Source organism: Protopterus annectens, chromosome 1.part2, assembly GCF_019279795.1.
Source record: "Protopterus annectens isolate FY-2018-M chromosome 1.part2, PAN1.0, whole genome shotgun sequence".
NCBI classification, from domain to species: Eukaryota; Metazoa; Chordata; order Ceratodontiformes; family Protopteridae; genus Protopterus; species Protopterus annectens.
The window spans coordinates 621,013,075-621,032,203 of NC_056727.1; the positions used below are offsets into that span (position 1 = coordinate 621,013,075).

The window sequence follows — 19,129 nt, forward strand, 5'->3', positions numbered from 1 at the left end:
ACAACTTGATGGCCTTAGTCATTAGGGATAAAATCAAGTGCTACAAATAATAAATTGCTTCACTGTACATGTTGTTGCCATTCATATAATTTAGAAAAAAATCATGGGCACCCATAACAAAACTCTTAATAGAACTCAATAAAGGCTGTTAAATCATGGGCACCCATAACAAAACTCTTAATAGAACTCAATAAAGGCTGTTAAATCATGGGCACCCATAACAAAACTCTTAATAGAACTCAATAAAGGCTGTTAAATCATGGGTACCCATAACAAAACTCTTAATAGAACTCAAAATCATGGGCACACCCTGTACCCATAACAAAACTCTTAATAGAACTCAATAAAGGCTGTTAAATCAATTCCAAATAACTTGAAATAAGATGAGTGATCCAACCAGATCTAGAGAGAGTAGTTTTTTATAAATTTTCTGTAGTCCATAAATAAATGGTAAAACAGGATTTAAAACATGATTATATGCATATCAAGTGAAATCCAATTATTAACTTGCAAATCATATAAATTAGTTTTAACTGCATGTATTAATTTGTCTCACTTAAACTAATTCATGTCTTACTTAAACATTAGCCATGCAGTGTTGTTTCATTTAACAGTAAAAATATTCCTTTCTCCAACAGTCCCTGCGAGTCATGTAAATAATTTGGGCAAAGTGCTTGCAAAAACTGTACATGGGCGCCCAACAGTAGTCTCCAACCAGTGCTCAGGAATACTCTTGATAGTATCTTTCTTCTGTGCTCAAAATACTGTGCTGTAAATTAGTAGCATCGCTTCATGGCTGTTGTATCCCCAACAGGAACAACTGAGCTTTCCTGTATTGCAAACCTGCTTTCACATTTTATGGGGAGCATTAACTTGCATCTATGGGTGGTATTCATAAACAGGCACATAGTGCCCAAAGCCACATAAGTGGCTTCCATACTAGGGAAGGGGGTTCAATTTATAATCACCTTGCTGCTGCATAGTGCAGAGTTGTAGTACTGGGCAGTGAGGGTTTAAGAAGCCACATTTAAATGTGGTACACTGTGCGCATGATCTATTTAAATCAGGCTTGTGCATCCTGGGATACTTCTTCACAGAAAAGACTTGTGCAGTGGTGTTTCATAGATATCAGTACTAAATAAGATCTATGCAAAGCAATACACAATGCATAATGGCATGCAGTTATTAGCAGCAGTTTTGAGCCTATTCATTCTTCCAGGTAAGTCAGTGCAGGGCAAAGCAGAGGACCCTTACCTTGCTCCAGATAGACAGTGTGTGTCAGTGTGTGTTTGTGTGTGTGTGTGTGTGTGTGTGTGTGTGTGTGTGTGTGTGTGTGTGTGTGTGTGTGTGTGTCTGTGTGTTCCAATATCTTAGAGGGGAGGCTGAGAAGACCAGAATTGCAAACTGTAGTGGCTATTTTCCATCCAATCTCCCCTATCAGGTGGCTGCTAGGGTAGACAGATTATTCTGGTTTTATCTGTGCTTTTCAGTTTCATAGTCACTGTCATGCATATTAGTAATGAGATCCAGTACCATGTGAATCACGTATGATATGAATTGCCATATAGAGAAGAACAAATGCTGGCACATCTCTGCAGTATTATTTGTGCTGCTGATCTCTATGAATACTACCCACAGCCTGCATGTCATATGCACCAGCTGGGATGGGGGGCAAATTAGCAAAAGCCATAGAAGTGGCATGATTTACCACTAGTGAGGTAGGGACTCACACACTATTTGTTGTACTCTGAAATGGTACAGCAGTCACTGCTGTCATAGTTATTAGAGCATCATACTTTGCCAGCAAGTAGAAACTCCCTTCTCTCATATGTAAGAAAAACTCTACTGTGTCCTGGAAGACCACCTTGAGCCTTATCAAGGTTGTGGCAGCATTTTCCAACCTTAAAAAAGTAAACAGAATGAATAAGATAAAAATGTAGCTTTTTTATATTCTTTATTTCAAAATCTGTTTAAATGATAGTGTATTTCACTTTCTTGATTGCCTGCTATGTTAACTTTCAGTTTAGCAAGCTTTCCAAAGATGCTCAAATGCAGAAGAGCATCCACTGTACACAGATTTCTTTAGAGTTTCTGAACCCTTCTTTCTTGTTATGCGCTAGGTGTATAGCATACCTCACAACTGTACAGATTTTCAAAGAATGTCCAGACCCTATGTTGACATTTTTGTTTTCCATGTGTATGTGCCTGTGTGTTTGTGTGTGTGTGTGTGTGTGTGTGTGTGTGTGTGTGTGTGTGTGTGTGTGTGTGTGTGTGTATTGAATCGTCAGATGCTGAGGTGAATTATAAAATTCTGTTGTTTCATGTCTTATTACTGTCCTCTACTTCTTGAAAGTAAGCACTTGTTTTAGCACTAGTGAGGGAGAAAAGGCCCAAAATGATCTGAGAGAAACTATTATACCATTTTTTAATTTGTGCTTGTTACCAGGGATGGCATATTTAAACACTAACACCACTGATTGCAATGATAAAAGGAAGTTTGCAAGTTGCCTGCGCAAAGAAGGTGATAACTGAATTCAGATCAAGGTTTCTATAGCCAGATACTTTAGATGTTGTGCTTTGCTGCATTTGAGGAGGTTTTATGTATGGGGGGGGGTAGGGTGTCGAGGGTCAGAAGCCATTTTTAATGTGGAACTAGGAGTTATTAGAGTTTAGTGTAAGTCATGGCTATCTGAGCAAAGTTCAGCTGGTATGGAATGGGGTATAGTTGTTTGGAAGGTTAATCTTTAGACCAGGGAAGGAAGTCTGTGAGTGAGGAGGCGCTCTCCCTAGGAATCACAGCACTTGAGTGCAGACCTGCTAGTAAATGAAAATGTGCGTGCTGAAGGGAGCAAGACTGAACTGAATGAGTATAGTTAAGACAATTGTCATGGCAAAGTAATCTATTTTACAAGCTGATTTTGGCAGACATTGATATCATTCTTAGTGTGCTTTTAGTCTTTTAATTTGAAAAGATCAGCTATTGATCAGCTAGTGACTGTATAGAACAAAGGACAAAGATTATTTTTGGATTTAGATATGCAATTACCTACTGTGAACCAGAAAAATATTTACTCCAAATGCACCTGTATAATGCCACTTTTTGCAGATTGTGTGCATGTTTGATCTGCGTTTTGGTTTGGTTTAATGACGTGATACAGTATATTACTTTCTTACCCTTGAATTTAGGACTTTTCAAACTACATTGCAGAAAGCAACGTAACGTTTGTTTTCCTTCTCAGTTAATTACTCGAAGCACATTTATTTTTAAATATAACAGCATAGTTAAACATACAGATGTTTGACTGGAAAGGTCATAGATAAGATAAACGTGCTGCTACAGTATAAAAAGTGATGAAATTTTAACAGCTGCTCTTTTGTCTATCTTTTAAATTTGGTCTGTTAAGGTTTTCTGTTAGAAAAGAGTCGAGGCTGAATATTAAGGTATGTATCCCAAAACTGTTTTTTAAAAATGACATTTATAACTGTTGTTAAAGTTTAAAAACTTACAATTAAAAAGGCAGCTGACTTGTTTCAGAATAAAATTAAGTAAATGCATTATAGTTACCATGTATTTATAGAGAAATTAAACTTTTTCGTCTTGCAAAAATAGTGTGCAGTGAAGAGTTCACGACACAGTAGAAAGGGTGTCAAATAAAGAGTAGCGTTAATATAAGATATCCATTACAATATAGCAGGAATCATGATACCACTTGTGAAGTTAGTAGATAACAAGGATGTTTCTCAGAGGGTGTTAGGAGCTACAATGAAATATTTCAGCATAGCTTAAACAAAGTACTTCTGTGTCACAGCTGATTAATGCTACCAGATTGGGAATTTAAACTAATTTATCAAATGTACTGATAAAATAGTCTTGCATTAAGATGATTTTAAAATGCTGCCAGTAAAAGGTGAGAGACAGGATGAGCCCTGGACTTTGCTCTGCTCGATGATGTAACAGTGCAGTGTAAATATAAACCATTGTGAAAATGAAGATTTTGAACTCGCTGTCCCATTTCATTTATTATTTATATATGTGGATAACTGCTGTCTCTTAACCCCTGCATCTAGCACATGCTCTAATCTGTGTTTGGTTTCTTCTGCATGCTTCCAACTTCACACTTGTTTCCTTTTCCTTTTTGATTTTTCCCAAATAGCAACAGGAAGTCATACATATGATATTCAAGCTAACACAGCCTGTTTATTTTAAAGAGGCTATATTTGTGAATTTTCATGGTGTAAAAATTGGCTCTAGGTAAATTAGTCACATTGACTAATGTCACCAAAAATGGGGATAGGTATTTTCTGGTAATAAATGGCTTTAGGAACTGGCCTATTCTGACCCATGAGAGGGATCTGTGCTAATGGTCAGAGGGGCCTGCATGTCTCTATTGACCAGTGTATATCCTCCATAAAGCCTAGCAGCCCTAGGTCAATAACCTATAAGCCGGCTGGTGTATAGTTGTCCAGCTTGGGTTACCTGGGATAGCTCTGTTGAGCAAAAGCAGGACATAAAACCAGTTGACCTGCCAAACACAAAGCAAGGATAACTATAGTCAACATAGGCTCACTGACAGTATGCAGCTTGGCAGTGGATAATTTGATGCTCAGGAGGAAGCTGGACATCATCTGAATCCTTGAGACAAAATAGAAGGGCAGCACAGCAATGCAGCTTTGCAGATATCCATAATGTACAACTGAGGGAGTGGGCAGACTATAAATGTTGTAGGAATTGCAGTGAGAGAGATGCTTCTTCAGACACCGAGGGATGTCATCAGAATTAATGACAAACTCCTGGCAATCAGACTTCAGTCCAAGGACAGGGCAGTATTCATGATCTCAACCTATGCTCTACAGCATTGGGTTTTGACAGCAATAATAAGAGTGCATTCAGAGAGCCTAATACATAGACAAGGACAGCACGAGTTGGTGTTGATAATGGGAAACCTTTATGTTCATACCAGGATGGACAGAATTGGATAGAAGGACTATCTGGGTACACATGGGTGGGGCAACAAGAATAAAGAAAGAGAGGCCATACTAGACCTCTGTCTGGCAAGTGGCTTGATAGTGACCAACACATAGTTCAGCAAGAGAGGCAGTCACCAGATCATACGTAAGAGTGCCCAACATGCAACTCAGGAAGACTTCCTCCTGGTAAGGAAAGGGTACTGGGGTAGAATCAGTGATTGCAAAGTCACCCCCAGTGAAACAGTCAGCCCACAAAAGCAACCACTGGTGGCTGCAATCGGTAAGAAGCAATGGTCAGAGAGGCTCTAAGGTCAACACAGACTAGGCTAAAGACCTGAAAGTTGATTAGTATGAAAGCACAAGAGTTCAAAGAAATGCGCAGGACTCTAGCACCTCAGGAAAAAGAGGAGATAGGCGGAGTTGAAGAGCAGCATCTCAAAACCGCATGTGTGAGAACTGTAGAACAGATACGCAGCTGAACCAGGTATGGAAGTAAAGTGCATAACGAAAGCTGGTGGTGGAATGTAGAAGTCTCAGAAGTTATCAAAACAAAGAATGAATGCAGGAAAAAGGAGACAGAAAGGATGGACCTGGCTACAAAAAATAAAATAGTGGTTGGCTAACTAAGAGGCTAAAAGAGCATCACAATGGCAAATACGAAGACATCAGAATCACTCTACCAGCTTCTGCAGAGCGACTCACCAGATGGCACCAAGAAACTATCAGGTTGCAAGAAAAAGACAGAAAGATAAAGAATATAGTCAGACATCCTTCATAAGATATGCCGGGAAAAACCTACTCACCCCGTCCACAAGACATCAAAGGTACATAGAAAGAGCACTTACAGCAGTATCTGGATGTCTTTAACCCCACATAAAATGTACTACTAGAAGAAGTAAGAACAACACTAAGAAAATGAAGTGGGGGAAGCAGCAGGCTCAGATCAGGTCATGGCAGATATGATCAAGATATTGGGTGAGTTAAGAGAGAAATGACTCCAGAGGGTACTCGCAGCAGTATGGGGAGAAAAGCTAATCCCACATGAGTAGAGAAGAAACATTCTAATTCCAATGTACGAGACCAAAGTAACATTCACAACTGTGGGCAGTACAGAGGTAGCAAATGCCTGTTACAGTACATGAAAGTACTACTGAGGGTGATAGATAAATTAATACACAGAGTAGTAAAAAGTAAGATGGGAGATGAGCAGTTCAGATTTACACCAGGGTGCGGTACAACTAACCTGATGTTTGCAGTGAGACAGATAATTGCAAAGAAGCTAAAGATGTGGAAAGAGCCCACCTGGGCATTCCTAGACTTGGAGAAACCATATAACATGGTCCCAAGAAAGCTGATTTGTGTGGTACAGTGATGGTCCAATTTTCCAGAAACATTGGTAGAATTAGTGCAGCTTATGTACAAAGACTCGATGACACAAGTGCAGTGTTCGGACTCACAGAGAGGTTCCCAGTGGGAGTGGGTGTACATCAGGGTTCAGTTCTGTGTTCACTGCTGTTCATACTGATGATGGAAACAGATTTGTGGGGACAGATCAGCAAAATGCTGTATGCAGATATTGTGGTATTACAAGCAGATTGAACAAACACTTAAAAGATAGGAGAATGCATTGCAAAACTGAAGGCACACTGGGTGAAATTGCATATAGATATGATGGTTGTCATGGAACCAAATGGGTTAACAGTTTCAAGTATCTGGAAGGGTGACTGACAAAAGAGGAAGTCTGAATAAGGAGGTCAAAGCTAGAATCAGAGGGGCTGCAGCCAACAGGCACATAGTGTAGTATATGACAGAAGCCAAAGAAGCTGAAAAGTAAGCTGTATAAGACAGTGGTGTGACCAGTACTACTTTATGGTGCAGAAGACTGGGCAGTGAAGGCAGAGCAACTGAGGAAACCATAGGTGATGAAGACAAAGTGCCTGTGATGTATGGTAAGATGCCCCCTGTGGGACAGTTGAAGAAATGAGGACATCACAACAGAACCCAAGTAGCTCTAACTGCAGGGAAGGTCAAGGAGAACAGATTACACTGGTTTGGGCACATGTACAGAAAAACATAAGATAATCTGGTGAAGATGATTTGGGACAGAAAGGTAGAAAGCAAGAGGAAATGAGAGGATCCAGCAAATAGATAGATGTATATTGTGAGAGAAGACCTGTGACAATCGGGCATGACTATCAAAGAAGGTAGAAGTGTGGCACTAAACCAAGTGAGGTGGTGATAGTTGACATGACACCCCAACCCTATGTAGAAAATGTAGAAAAAGGAGGTTGATGATGATAATTTGTAAATTGGCAAATAAATTAATAATAAAAACACACTTCTAATACTTTTATCCATTGTTGGAATGCATTGGGATAGTGGAAATCAAATTAATTAGTGTAGTATTTCTGCAGTGTTTCTTTTACAAAAGGGTATTCCCATTAATCCACATATTGTACTGATGCTAGTTTGTAATGGTCCTTTACCTTTATACTAGCCCTGGCTTATTTATTTGGAGTGTGTGTGTGCATGGTAATGGAGATGTATTTGTTATTCCTCATGCAGGAAGCACATTTTATTTACTTTATTAAAAACAAAAAAAATGTCATCACTGGAAAGAGTCAAAGGATTTTAATAAAAATAAGCACTTTTTTTCCTCATTAACTATAGCACTTTATCAGACAAAACTCTAATCAACCGAATTAAATAGTTTTATAATTCCTGCTGTTTCTCCGTCTTTCTCATTTTTACTGAAAAACTCTAATCAAGCAAACTACTGCTTGTATAATCAATAAAATATTACCATGTAGTGGTCAATCAGCAAGTTATGTGTAATGCTATGCACAATTAAAAGCATTTTTTTTAAAAAGCAATCCAGTACACGTCAAGTACAATCATTATAAATTCATATAAACAAAATCAATAAAAAGAAAAAAATACATTGCACTTATCTCTTTTGAACAATAATAAACTGTTACTAGAGATTGTATCATGAATCCCTGGCGTGTTTGTTGTATTTAATAGTAATTACAAGTATAACTCTATTGGTTCCAATTGTGCTTTTTCTCTTGATTTTTTTTTCTTGATTCCAATTGTGCTTCCTAATTTCCTCCTCTAACAAAATGGGGGAACCTGTTCTAGTACAAAAAATATATATTTTTTAAATTCTGACATACAAAAGAATGCTTACTGAAGGTATTGAAATTGTCTCCTGTAGAGATTGCCTAAACATGTTGATGTATTCTTTTTTGAGAGCATTTTCAGTCTGGTGAATTAAAATGCCGGGCAGGTCAAATATTGGGCAAGATATACTACCCTCTTTGTGTTACAGTTGAACTTACCATTTGGTGTTATTACCTTATGGTAGTTAGAGATTGTAAAATTCATCCTCTCAAAAATAACTCTGCATTGATTGCAACTACCACATTTCACCATTCCTTCATTAGCTATGCAATCGTTCACCTGTTTATGTTGCCCATTTTAATAACCTTTTTAAATGATATGCATTTTTGTGAACCAAACATCGTCCTTCCCCCAAAAGGAACTGAAAGCAGTGAGTATCAATTTAATTTCTCTTAAATGTTTTCCAAATTGTTTCTAGCATCCCAGATGGCACTATTGTACTCACACACCATAGGTCTGCAATATTGTTTCCCCTTTGTTTCATTATTACTTTTGATATTATTAATAAGACTCATATTTAAAACTGATTGGTAATAAAAAGGTCTTCCAGAAAATATTTCTTTGATCACCTCCTCTATCAACTCAGACAGGGATATTCTGTCACTAAATATCTTGCCAACAATGCTCAAGTCCGCTAAAAATATGTTATCATCTGATATAAACTGTGACGGTCTAATCATTCCCTTCAGGATATTTCTTTTCTATCATGGTGGATGATAACTGTTATAAAGTAGCACAGAATTAGAATATGTTTCCTTTCTATGAATAGTAGATGAAAATCATTTAGCATCCCTATTTTTAAAGCAATCAGTATAAAAATTGTTCCTTGATCATAAAATAAATATATGTTGTCAAGAAAATATAGGTATAGTTTAACATAGACAATCTGAAAGAAAAAGCATATGACTTCTTCTACCACCACAGGACAATATTAGCAAAGACATGAGCTGCAGAATCTGCCATTGCTACTCCTGTAATTTGTTTAAAAAATTCATGTTGAAAAATAGGAAGTTTGACAAAGCAACCTCCATACTTTCCATCAGCATATTTATAGACCCCTGTTTAAAATGAGTGCTTTGTATTAAAGCTTCATTGAAACATTTAAGATCTATGTCAGTTGAATGACTGAGAAAAGATCTAACATCTACTACTAAAAAGGGTTTACTATTAAAAAGTCGAACGGCACTACGTCGACTTTACTATAATCGAACACGAAAGTTTGAAAATAGTAATGTCAACTTCAGAAAAACAATCTAGGACTGTGTTTTAACATGGGTCGAGGTAGGGTAGTTCAGAATAATACTGAACACCTACCTCGACCCATGTTAAAACCATTCGTAGATTGTTTTTCTGAAGTCGACATTACTATTTTCGAACTTCCGTGTTCAACTATAGTAAAGTCGACGTAGTGCCGTTCGACATTTTAATAGTAAACCACTAAAAAGTCCAGGTTTAATCATATTCAGCATTGTGTCGCTTTTTCAAAAAATGCCATGTGTCTTTCTTTCATGTATTTAGCAACTGGCTTTGTTTTAGATCCAACAGGTGCAACAACTGTATGTAATGGTGATGTTTAAAATAGACTTGTGAATCTTCAGAATACAGCAACTCAATAAACGAACAAACAGAAACATTCTATGTTTTTATTACAACAAATATTTCTCAAAGTAAGCAAAGCTTTCAGGTTATCCCTTTTATACAGACTACTGCTTACAAAAAATCTGTACATGCTAACAGATACACAAATAGACGTAACATGCATGCCCCATATGTGTTCAAGGGAATTATTAAAAGTCAGTTCAGTAGAATCAGTAGATTGAACATGAATGAAGAAATGTATCCAACAAATGGATGAAATGGCTCTAGAATTCGTTGATAGAGGATATAATAAAAGTTATGGTACATCAAATTATGGATAATGTAATCAAAGAAAGGACAGATAAGATGGCCCCACATTTTAGTTCTAAGCCTGCTAATACATAAAATTCATCTGTTAATCAAAGGGGAAATAATAGTAATAAATTGAGATACATCACTACATATAATAATAGAACCCAGGAAGTAGAATCTATTATATGTAAGAATTGGAATATACTTTTGACTATGCCTGAGCTCAGACAGATAATCAGTAAGCAACCTGGCTTTGCATACAGGAATGGGAGAAATCTAAGGAGAAGATTATGTTACAATGATACGACATCTAAGAAAAACTATGGTGACTTATGGAAATGTACATATCCTTTCCTTACGGGCAGTTGCTGTAAGGATATTGTTACTAGCATACACTATACCCACCCCGTAACTAGAACTGAATATATTATTAGTTGCCATGCTACTTGTAATACTACCCAAATTGTTTATCTGGCATCAAGTGTACAATATAATATGGGAAATTGCAACAGAAAATTAAAAGACTATATTATAGAACACAATTCAGAAATTAAAAGAGGTATTATGACTAATGCCTTAGTGAAACATGTGGCAGAAAATGATACATAATATTTAGAGTCATTAAAGTAGTCTATAGAAGTAATAGGGGAGGGAATGTAGAATATTCTTGGATTCTGAGATTGAGCAGATGTACATCTTGGATTAAATAATGCAGTAAGTTTGAAACCTGTTTTACACAAAAAGCATTTAATGTTGCATTGATTTTATAAATAATGACCACTACTTTGTTACTGGTTGGTTGTGTCATGTGATTTATCTGTTTTATTATTTAAAATGGCTTTTTTTAAATGGTTTCTGAAAGCACTGAAGTAGGGGTAACCTGAAAGCTTTGCTTATTTTGACAAGTGATATTTGTTTTAATAAAACCATAGAACATTTGTTTGTTCGGTTATTGAGTTGCTGTTGGATTATTATCGAGCATAGTTTACCACAGTGGACTTCTCTTTTGTTACAATCTTCAGAATACCAAATATACTTGGGCTAACTGGTTTAGCTATCTTCAGATATTCAAACAATGTTTTCTCAACCTTAAATCTATTTAGTGGTAAGCAATCTTAATTTAATTCTTAGTAACTTCTACCAAAAATTCTCTGTTTAAATAATCAAACATTTTTGTGAGTAAAGGAAACTGTCCATGCTTACAGCCCCCCCCCCCCCAACACACACACCATTCTGGCTTCATAATTCTTATAGAACAGTTATTAGTTAACTTGTTCAACGATTTCCTCTCATTGTGGGTTAATATATATTTTTTTTCTTTTTGACCTTAGAAATTAATGGCCTTAGGCCCCTTTTACAAGTTTTTTTCAAATGTGGCCAAAAATGGAACCAAAGCAGGATTGAACATATTAGACTTGCTTCATTTTCTGTCAGAGATATCAGATGTTTCAGAACTTGTAAAATGAAGAGCTAAGTTAAATTAATGTGCATACAATTTTAACTTAATCAAATGTCCAAAATGTCCAACTAAATTAAATCTAGTTGAAGGGAGAAACATAAAAATTTACAAAGAAATGAACATAAGTTGAGGTTATATCCAGATAATTATAATTGAATAGTTTAACCCCCTTAAAGTCACAAACAGTACTTGGGTTTGTACAGAGCTGTCTATTATTAATTCCACTTCTGACCCCTGCTCCTGTCCTTTCACCCTTTGCTGGAAAGGGACCCTTTTTTGACAAATTCATTGTCCTAGTGTTGATATCCTCCCTTGCCCTGTTTCATGTGTTTTTTCTTGTTTAGTAACTTTGTAGAATGCCATGGGAGGTTGTGGGAAGTCTACCTGTTCAGAAAAATCATCATCCCCTCCACTCGTGACAGCAGTAAAGTCTTTTTTAGTCGCATTGTTTTTATTAACCTTGCAATTAACATTTTGTACTTTACCCCTGGTCTGATAAGGACCTGGATAAGCTGTTTTATTGGAATAGTCATCAAAATCTCTCTCTAATTTTTTTCTCCTTTCTCCTTTTAACATTGCCACACTGTTTGTTGACAATGTCAAACACCTTAAGCAAATAATCTTCCATTGATTCAAACAATAAATCATTGGTAATTTCCTTTGTTAAGAAATATGCTCTTCTAATTTTTCATTTCTTTCTCATTGTTCCTTTGTTAAAATTGCCATAAATTCCAGCCCAATCCAGTGAAATAGTTCCAAAAGTTAATAAATACGAAAAAGCGAAAAGCCACCATCTGGAATCAAATGAATTTATTTTACTTAAACAAACTATAAATGCACAAACGTTCAAAAACAAAATAAAATAGAGAAAAAGTAAGCGCTTTCATTTAATTAATATTAAAGTTCCTCAGACACTACCTTAAATTACTTCACTTCCTTTTATAAACTTTCCTAAATTCAAACAGGACCACATGACTCATAAAGCCAGCGCATGCCTACTAATAGCATTTTGACACTCTAAAAATATGTACCATGATCCATTCTATTTCTTCATAACAAATCTAGCTAAATTACATTATAAATAAATTTCACAGTTCATATTAAAAAACTTATAAAAACATAAAAAATATAACAAGTATATGTTATATAATAAATATTTTGAATGTTAAATAAATAATTATATACTAAAACGTTTATTTAATTTAAATGTTTATATATTTCCATTTATTATCTTCTAAATCCATTATATTCATTAATTATTTAATTTAAAAATATTTTACTAATAATCGCCTTAAATATCATGAATATTATGATTATTATTGCACAAATACTTATTGAAATAATGTTACCAGCCTTATAAGGGTGGAACAAATCTATTTTATTTATTATCATTAATAAATACTTAAAATATTGAAATATATTAAAAATTATATATAAAAAGGATTTTATTCAAACATTAAAATAATATCTATTATATATTGTACATACTTAAACAATTGGGGAAGCATATATATCTTCTATATTTATCATTAAACAATTATAAATATTAATTAATAAGAGCTATTTAATCTTCAACAAACGTTCACCATGTAAAATGGAACCTTGTTTTAGCCCATTAATGTATTTATGTAATCACAAAGCTTTTGGAAGACAGTTCACCACAATACATGCACTATAAAGTCATTGTCAGGTTGTAATCATCTATATTTACTTAATTTCTCAAATTTAAAATCGTTTGTGTAATTGCCTCAGTATGCACTGGGTTTTCAGCATTGAGATCTCTGTTGAGATGAAAAGTCTTACCAAACTAAGTGTTTATCTCCAAGGGCTGTTTAGTTGAAATGCATCACTGTTTGAGTTTAGCTACTTGTATAACAAAGTACTCTGTCCCAAAGTGTTTTCACTTCCATGTAACAAACAATCCTTGTCCTGAGGATGCCAGGCCGAAACCACCATGTGTTGCTTTCAGTCTCATCAGTATAATCTTTTGTTGCATCCAAATCTCCCACATTACTAGATGCACTTAATTCATTCAAGCCTATAGTGCCTTTTTGCATTCTTCCAATTAACACCAATAGCTCCTTATGGCATTCAGACATTTTTTAGGGTCTGTCATCCTTGACTAAGTGAATCACAAATTAATAATAGGCAGTATTAGAAAGTATAAGGTCTGTCCATCCATCCATCCACAACCCCTTTTTCTTATTTTTGTACATGGGATTGGGGTATCACTTCAACAGTAGTAATTATCTAGAGCCAAGGTTTACACAACTGTGGGGCTAACCCAGCAAAGATAGAAAGTACACGGTATAATTAACAACTGGATCTTCTACTAAGGATAAATTAATGACTGATTTTCCTCAGTATTCATATTTTCATATTTGCTTTCATATTTTCAAAACTGAGAGGCATTCGCATAAATGAGAAATACCCTGGTGGTAGAAAGAAAAGTACATTGTCAATATACAATTACAGTGCACTATACTGGAGACATTGGTAGTTATTAGTAATTATGAAAATATGAAATATTTTCATATGTTCTTAATACTTCTAAAATTGGGTGACTTACAAACTTTTTTTCATGGCATCAGATGAAACTCTAAGTATTGTTGAAGAAAACTGCCATTGATTTGAACACTGAGTTGCTTGAGAGATATTCATGGTTATTTGTATTGTTAATTATATAAATCAACATAATGCTTTGTATTTCTGTAAATATCTTAGTAAGAATGCTCATAGAAAGGAACTTTTTTGCTGCCTTGTGAAACTTATGTCCAGTTAAAAGTAAGATGACAAAATATATCTAGGTTATACAATGTCCAAGATATGACAATTTGTTTATGAAACATTTGATAAAATATCATTCTGGTTTTGTATTCATAATTTATTATAGCACTAATATAAACACTGTGACTCTACTGACCATTATCAATGCAGAGAAGATTGTTTCCTGATAACATTGCTGTTTGTACCATTTTAATTGCTTTTATTATTCACAAAATATTTGCATTCTTTTTTGTTATGATTTTAAGTTGATTTCCTAGAAATTGCTTTGGAATTTAACAGCGTGTGTAGGCTACTAGAAGCATGATATTCCACATTACATAGGTGTTTATGAATTAAACACTCTCCAATTTAGCTGAAATGTGTTAGAAGGCCCACTAACACAGAATGCTCTGACTGAAAGAGAACAGATCCCCAAGAGGCCTCAGCAGCACATCCTGCAGATTCATTTAGATTCATAGGGTTATAGGCTCACAGGTGTTTACTAAGCTAATGACCACAAGGGCCTTTTTAAGCCTAGCCATGCAACCCAAATCTCTGACAAGTTCTGATACCCTTGATAAGTGTCAGCATGGGCCTGGGAGATAAACCATTTACAGGTTACCTGTTTGCATCAGAGACATAGGTGCCAAACCAGGGATGAATTTTTGGTTTCTCATCCAGTTGTCAAAGTTGCACTTGAATTGGATTATGGAGGAACTCTGCTTCACATGGATGGGGGGCCTGTTTCATAGACGGGGTAGTCTCTGGGAAAAATAATTATCCCTCCAGCAGCTCCTATTTATATCACAGGCAAGGTTTAAGTCTTTAGAACAGGTAATTCTGGTACTGTTTGTTTTGCAGATATGCAGGAGGTCCATCAGAGTGGGATCTGACAATGCCCTGTATGCCAGGCATAGATCTCCCCTCAAAAGTCTGTAGGAGACAGAATACAGGGATACTGCCTTGAGGTGGTCTGCATAGGCCATATTACTTATGCCCTGTATTCTTTTAGTGAGGAACCTCTGCGGACTTTCCAGTTGTTTCATATGCCTGGTTAGATCCATACCAAAGGGGGCATTGTACTCAATGATAGGTCTGATGAATGCTGAATAAAGTGGAACAATGACTTTGGACTTAGGTGCCATACCTTTGTTTATAAATTGCACAACATAGAATGATTTTCTCACCACTGTAGACACATGATGATCAAAGGCTAGATTACTATCTATGTGTGTCCCTATGTCCCTGACTAATGGGTCAACTCTAAGGGATGTGTTGTCAATGTGATAGTTATCAGGGATGGATGACTTCCCATGGGATACTATTATGCATTTCTTAGCATTTAGTTTTAGTCCATGACTCTGACACCAGTTGTTTGTCTGTGTCAGTATGATATTCAATGACAGCTCCTAATTTGTGATCATCTGCAAATTTAGTCAGCCATAGACCACTGACATTGGCCGTGACATCTGAGAAGTAAATGCCAAAAAGGAGAGGTCCAAGGATTGATCCCTGAGGGACTCCACTTGTAACTGGCCTCTTTGTAGAGGTGGACTCCCCAATTCTAACTTCCTGGGTTCTGTCTTTGAGCCAGTTGGCTATCCACTGGGTAACATATGGGTTTGTATCTAACTTCCTGTGTTTGTCAACAATGCCTGAGTGGGATATTGTGTCAAATGCCTTGACCAGGTGAAGGTAGGCAATGTGAATGATTTTCCCTCATCCATTGCTTTGGTGACCTTCTCAAAGAAGTCCACCAGGTTGAATAGGCACGATTGGCCCATGATGAAACCAAACTGGGTTTGGTCCAGTGTCTGGAGGTTTACTATATCTCTATTGATCATCTCCATGGTAATTCTTTCCATGGCTATACATATAAGACTAGTGAGACTTATGGGTCTGTAGTTTCCAGGGTCTGTAGATGACCCTCCTTTGTGCAAAGGGATGACTGTTGCCTTTCTCCATTCATGAGGCACAAAGCCTATTTGGAAGCTACAGTTAAATAGTAATTCCAGAGACCCTGATAGGTCATGTTTCATGCTATTTAGGAAGCATCCTGGAATATTGTCTGGACCCATTGATGCAGTGTTCTTGGTCTTAGAGAGAGCATTAAGGACATGTTCCCTAGTGATAGTAGGGGAGTTATATTTGGTGATATTTCCTGAGGGAAGGTTGAGGGGGAGAGAGGAGTAAAGTTGGAGCTGAATTTGTCAGCCAGGAGGTTTGCTCTATCTTCTGGCTCAGTATAGGTGGCTCCATTCACAATGAGCTCTGCACAGAATTGTGTATTGCCTTTGAGGTTGGGGACATAGCTAAAGAATGCTTTGTGGTTGTCCTTGCCCTGGGAGGCCTGACTTACCTCAAATTGGCTTTGGAAGACTTTATATGTCCTCTGAGTTGTTTGTTTAGTTTAATGAAAGTGCTTTTATCCTGCTGGGTCTGCACCTCCTTGTTTTTGTCATGATTTCTTCCTCCTGTTATACAGACAATTGATTTTGTGATTCCACCAGGGTGGCTTATTTTTTGAGTTACTTCTGTACCTCTAGCTGGTGGGTACAGCTGCCTCTATGCAGCTATTAACATGCTTGTACAGGGTTTCTGTGAACAGTTCTGCATAGGCAGAAGTGTTCTCTGGGTTTATAGGGGCTTACATTTTGCCAGGTTCTCACTTAATAGCAGGAGGTTAGCCTTAGAATAGTTCCTGAATAGTCCTGGTTTAGCTGGGGGACCAGGTTTTATTTTTACTTCGAAGGAGACCATTTGTAGTCTGACCTTAACAGAGAAGGCATTACAGTAGGGAGTGTGCAGGATTCTCCCATATTATTGAGGACCAGATCCAGTATGGTTGCACCCCTGGTTGGTGTACTGACTGTCTGGTCTAGGGAGTTTGCGTTTACAAAATCCAGGAATCTCTGTGCATGTACATTTGATGTCATATAGGATGTTATATAGGATTCCCAGTTAATAGTGGGGTAATTAAAGTCACCCATGAATATGGTGTTGGGTTGGATAGTTAGTGTTTCTAATAAGTTTAAATACATGGTATGGGTTTTCTGGGTCATAGAAGGGATCCTATAGCTTGAAAGGAAGTGATATTGGATTTTACCTATGGTGATTTGAACATGGAGCAGCTCATGTGCATTGTCCTGTTTGAGCAGCCTTGAAGTATATTTATTTTTGATGTAAATAGAGACCCCTCCATTTTTAGTCCCTGCCTGTGAAGTGGCTGGTCTAAATGTGTGGAAGGCATTATAACCCTGCACTGTTGGTGTGCTTTCCATGGCTTTAAACCACATCTCAGAGACCGCACAGACATCAGCATTCTCTAGGGTAAAAACAGCTTACAGGGAGTGGAATTTTTTGTTCAGGCTCCTAGCATTGAGCAATAATACCTTTAGATTTTCTTGGTTTTGATTTGCTATGTCATCTAAAAAAGGCACTATGGGGGAAGACAATGTTTTATCTAATATTCAAAAGCCTAGAGGGGAGAGGTGCAGACCATCCCTGGCAAAGCAGTGTGGTCTTTCCATGCTGACAAATATTGCACCTCCTTAGATTGACACCAGAAACTAAGCCAGTTACTGAAGTCAATCATCTTTTGTTCATATTGTAACTTCATCCTTGGAGAAGGTAAAATGCTGCTCAATGCTAGGCTCATACCAGCCTGAGTCACATATTCTATGAGCTCTATAATGTCTCACTTCATATAGTCTAAGGAGGTACGTCTCGGGTCATTTACTCCCACATGGACTATGACTGAGTCATATTGGTAATTGTGATCCAATGACCTGAGTGCATGCGTAATGTGGCAAATCCTAGCCCCTGATAAGCAATTGACTGTAACTTTCTCCTTATTTTTGTCAAATAACTCCTGTGACATTCCACTGGCAAAGGAATACTACAAAAACCAGCAAAAACACATCTTGAATTTACATTGATTGAACTTGAGACATATAGATTAGAATTCTTTTTTTTTTTTAATGTTTGAATTGTGCATAGAATTACATGTAACTTGCTGGCTGACCACTAGATGGTGATACTTGATTACATAAGTAGTTTGAGGTTTTGTCTGATGAAGTTCTGTAGTTAATGAGGAAGGAAAGCTTTTGTTTGTATTAAAATCCTGTGACTCTTTCCGAGAACCACATTTTTTGCTTTTTAATTGATTGTGTGGCAGGGTACAAGATGTTTTTTGTTTTTTTATTCTACTGTACCCTGGAATCATGCTGCAGTGTTACAGTGGTAGCATTGTTACCTCACAGCCAGAGGTTATCCCGTTCGATTCTCGGCTTGGCTTGGGAGTGCCTTCTGGGTGGAGTCTACATGTCCTCCCCGTGGTTGGGTAGCGTTCGAAAGACATGCGTGCGTAAATGGGCATGCCTTCATTGAAGGTTGGGCGTCAAGCTGGCACCTCAGCGTTTCGTAAAAATCTACTGCCAATCATTAGCGGACCGGAGTTCCGCTGTGGTGACCCCTTACAGGGAAAAAGCCGAAAGACAAACAACATTCTACTGTACCCTGGAAAATACAGCAGTAGATCTACTTTGTATCATTGATTGTTTATCCAGTGCAGGCAGTGAAAGCAGTTTGTGTTACAGGCATCAGAAATCTGTACCAAATAGAGCATTTGTTTGTCTGACAGTACAAATTTTCTTTGGGCTCAAGGAACATGGAAAGCACATTGTATATTTTTTATGATCTCTGAAGACTTAAGTGCAAACACATTGAAATATTTGATTAGATTCTGTGTAAGGTTAATTACTGAAGTATCTTGCTTTACTCTTTTGCTGCCAGGTCACATGCACCATTCTGCTATAAATATACTTTATTTTCATCTCGTGCATATTTCCAGAAAATCACCAG

The 19,129-nt window shown here is 36.8% G+C and overlaps 1 protein-coding gene across 1 annotated transcript in view; it reads left to right on the forward strand.

The window, feature by feature from the left end:
* Positions 1 to 3,381: 3,381 nt before the first annotated feature.
* LOC122792476 overlaps positions 3,382 to 19,129 on the forward strand; it is a 216,661-nt gene continuing 200,913 nt past the window's right edge. Inside the window, exon 1 of the mRNA XM_044060251.1 lies at positions 3,382 to 3,441. The gene's annotated coding sequence lies outside the window, so the exon portion shown is untranslated. The remainder of the gene's footprint in view (positions 3,442 to 19,129) is intronic.